This window comes from Hibiscus syriacus, unplaced genomic scaffold (assembly GCF_006381635.1).
Source record: "Hibiscus syriacus cultivar Baekdansim isolate YM2019G1 unplaced genomic scaffold, ASM638163v2 tig00113725_pilon, whole genome shotgun sequence".
Taxonomy (NCBI): domain Eukaryota; kingdom Viridiplantae; phylum Streptophyta; class Magnoliopsida; order Malvales; family Malvaceae; genus Hibiscus; species Hibiscus syriacus.
The window spans coordinates 17,865,668-17,870,237 of record NW_024063471.1 but is presented as its reverse complement, the minus strand read 5'-3'; the positions used below and the strand labels follow the sequence as shown (position 1 = coordinate 17,870,237).

General features: G+C 33.5%; 1 pseudogene; it reads right to left on the bottom strand.

The window, feature by feature from the left end:
- Positions 1–498: 498 nt before the first annotated feature.
- On the bottom strand, positions 499–3,685 carry LOC120187755 (annotated as a pseudogene).
- Positions 3,686–4,570: the final 885 nt, after the last annotated feature.

The window sequence follows — 4,570 nt, the reverse complement described above, 5'->3', positions numbered from 1 at the left end:
TATTATTAAAATATTAAAAATTATAATATTAAAATTAATAATAGTATATTATATTTTAAGGAGTATATTTTAAATTTTCAATAATTAAATAATATTATTTTTAATGAAATTAATAAATAATATTAATTTTATTAATAATTTATTATATATTATTGAAATAAAAGTATAATATTATATATTATTATAATATAATTGCAACAATAAAAAATATTATATTATATTATTAAAATTATGAATGAATGTAATTTAATAACTAATATTTTTATTAAAATGATCCTAATATAATATATTTTTATTAAAATGATCCTAATATAATATATTAATATTAAATATATAAAATAATAATATTTTGAGTGTTTATGTTTGAAATGAAAAATTCGTAAAATAACTTACGAAAAATCAGATCATAAGTTAGTTTTCAAAAAATACAAAGGTAATTAAGTTGATTTAAAGAATGAATTACATTAGATAGTTTTATGTCAATTAAATACTAATAAATGAGAAAATATTTTCGAGAAACTAATTATAAGGAAATAAACAGACCCTAGGTGATTCGCCTGGGGATTGACAGTTTGGTAAAAGACACCAAACGTCTAGCACAAAAAAGTTCCAATCATATTCTTTTACCAACAATAATTTAAATGAGATTTCAGAAAATTTACTTCCAATTTATTGGAAACCAACTAAGGGACCACCATAGCCAGTTACTTTGCTCCTCAACTACTCACCGAAGGCTGGAAGTACATGCAGATACGTGGATTGATCTTGAAGATTGACAGAAAAGCTGATGCTATTGTCCAAATTCCGTCACCAAAGATTAAACCCGACGCAACAGCACCACCATAATTCTCTGCATCCTTTCTGTTGATTCGTTCCCATACAAACAATATTACTGTTCCCACAAACATGTCAATAGCAATGTAAGCTCCCAAATAGAAACCAAGTGCCATAGCCATTGGTAAAGGAATAAATTGTGAAATTTTTGTTGGTGTCGCATCCTTTAGTAGGTTCACAACCAAAGCAGCCACGAAGAATCCATAACATAAAGCCAAACAATGCTTGGGAAGCCCTGAAAATCCCTCAATACCAAGAATAGCAAGTTCCCTGTATATCACAGCATCAGGTGCTTTGTATGGACCATCTGGTGATCCGACTTCAAAAGCAGCCCAAAGCAACCAGAATGTGAGTGGAGCAATGACGCATCCCATAGCTGTTCCCACCAACTGGCTCACAAACATAGACTTGGCCGATGATCGAGTGAGGTAACCGGTCTTGAAATCTTGCATTAGATCAGATGCTGTGGAGACAATGGACATCACCACCATTCCGCCATCACTTCCTACTAGTGAAGCTATAATGAAAAGACCAATCTTCCCATAAGTGGAAGACAGGTTCAAGTCTGCAAGTCCAGTTCCATAAGAATTGCAGAAGGCAAGGGTAGAGGCAATAATGTATGAAACCAGAACCATATACCACTTGAGGGGTGGAAAGATAATTGTAGTAGTAGCTGTTGAGATAGCAGCTAAAGCCACATATCCAGAAGCAGCAAACCAAGTAGGTATCTTATCTTTAAGAAATACCTTGTCTCTTTTTCTCCGCTCTTTTAGTCCTTCAGAACTCTGATCATCTACTGAAACAAAACAATATTTTAATTAACCCGCAGCTGAAAACAGAATGCTCGAGTGCAAAGAATCTGATGCACGTGTATAAATACTTTTGCCCAGAAGTGTGAAAAATTTTAGGAGATTTCAAAACGGTGGATTGATAATCAAATAAGGGTACCACATCATGCATCAATTAATGAGTTTTCACTAAAAGGGACACTTCTGCACATTGAAATTCATTTCAGTAGAAGCCACCCTATTGACTAACTGTGATAATTCTTTCCAAAACTATGAAACAATTGCAACAGAATAGACTCGTAAACAGACTGCAAAATGATGAAGCAAGCGTCTGGCTAACCAGGTTAGTCTCACTTATAACCTCTTGAACAATAGGAAGTTTGCTCTCCTTGGTGCGTTTATTACACATTTCCTTTGCAATTAAGCACATTATCTTGATCATGTTGTAAAGGCCATCCCCAAGGATAAGAGCCATAGATAGGAAAACCTGTGAACAATACAAGGCCCAGAAAAGTTTCTTTTAATTGGTGTTAGAGAAAAGAACCTTTCAATCAAGACAAGAGATTGGAAATAAACCAGAAGGTACAGGTGACAGAAACATCATAACCTTCTACAGCTGTGCAACAGAATTAGGAACGCCAAAGTCTTTTACTTTACCTTCTACGCATATAGACCTTTAAAATCAGTGCTCTCTAGGCCAGAAGGGTACCAGTCCTCAGCATGTGCTGAAATGAAGGGCCAGAGGAACCCTCATGATATTATTGCCCCAAGAATAAGAGAGCAGTTTACAATGTGTGGGCATAAAAGACCAATACCAACATAGGTTGGACTATAGACAAAATAGAACCTGCATAAAGGAACCATGTGAAACGTTAAAATATCCATAAAATCATTTAATAAAATATCATCAACCATGTTAATACAATTTTACTCGAAAGCGAAGCATCATTCTATTACCATAGTTTGTGCCCTCTGTTTGATGGTAAGACAGGTTCTATTGCCTTAAGCCAATATACAATACAAAATATTGAGCATTCTCATTAACGGATACGTGAGTTTATAATCCAAGACCATTATCTGATAAAAGTAAAGAGAGAATCAAAAGACTAACTTCTAAAATAGCAATCCCAATATAGAAAAATTAGCCAGAAAACAAAATAGAAATTTCCTTCTTCTTCTCTGCTAGAGATTGAAGCCAAACTCTCACGCCTTAGAACAGTAATACCTTACGAAGCGGAGCAACACTAAACAGCCCAACGAAGCTGGCAACAGAGAGAAAAGCAATCATCCATCCAATCCCAGGGTTCTTAATATCTTCGGCTCGGTTTCCAGGGTAATCGACACCGATAAGATTATATGTTCTTTCATCCATTGCAATCAGATACGATCCAAATCCCCCTATCACAAAAACAATCAGATATTAAGGCAGAAGAACCACTTGAGTTATTCAAACTTAATCTAACTAAAACTTAAGCTTCCCCAATATCATTAATCAATGATACCAAATTCTAACAAGATTAACAATGTTTTCAATCATTTACATCCAAAAATTAATTAATTTTGGAAAATTCAGAGTCTCCGTCACAGCAAAACTAAGCTTCAAATGCTTGAAACTAAACAGAAGCGAGCTAATAGCATTTTAGCCATATCATTAATAAAAAACAAAGGTGCTAAAATCTGAAAGTGTACTTTTCGTATTACCATTAAAAGCGAGGCCGTAACAAGCGACGACGCAAGTCTGAATTACAGCGTTTTCTTGTTTGGTAAAAGGTGAAACTTGAAACCCCAACTTAGACAAGAAACCGGTCCACGATTTTACGAAGAAGTATCCGAACAATCCAGCGCCGACGTTCAGCGTAGGAAACATCCCGACCGTTAGATTTATCTTGTGTGTGATGATGACGCAAAAGAGAGTCCCTAACAAGGCGCTCACCACGAGCCCTCTGATCGTTATCTGATCTTTCCATTCGGGAACTCGCTCCGATTCAGCGCCGCCGTCAAATTTTTCCCGTTTTGAGAATCAACGGCTCCGATACATCGGTTCCCATGAATTTAGGATATGGTTTGTTAGTTTTTTTTTTCTTTGGAAGCAAACCATAGCTGAAAGTAGGCGGTCGGCTCCGATAATTTTTTTTTTATATAATTGAATAAAATCTATTAATCTATTAGTTCGAATCGAGTATTATAAAAAGGTAAGAGTTACCCTCTCAACCTAAATCTCTATTTTCTTATGCTTATTCTTGGTGTCTAACCATTAGTTTAGTGGCACATGAGTTAATCTATTAATTCTTATGTCAAATTAATTAAAAATTATTAGGTAAGACTTATACATCAATTGGAGGACAGATGCTCGAGCAGAGTTAAGCCGAGTGAACAAAGCGAATGGAGTTATTTTTATATTATGTAATTATATGGGGTCACTTTTATATTGGGTAGGTTTAATTGACAATTAATTTATAGTACGAGATTATTTTGATAATCGTATCGGAGTTGCTTTAAATTGATAATTAATTTACGGTACTAAGATTGTTTTTGTATTATGTAATTGTAACCTAATTATTAATCATTATTATTAATAATAAGAAAGCAGTCGTTTATCGCTTTTGATAATAAAGACACATCGTCGAATTTTATTAAATTTTATGTTCTTTATTTTTTTTAATATTTATTTATTTACTGTGCTAAATAACCACAATTTAAATGATTTAGTTAAAAGAACCTGCTGCAAATAAATTTATATCTAACCCAAAATAAGGAAAGAACAAAAAGTTTTCCTCTCAAACCTTCTACAGTGCACATACCTTTTTCTCCCCAACGTCGGTTATTAGGGAGAGCGGAAAGCCATTGTTCAAGGCTCCAATTTTTTTTACAAGGACACTAATTTTTTTAATTTTATTTTTTAATTGAGATTATTAATTTTATAATTTTATTTTTGTAATAATTAAGGC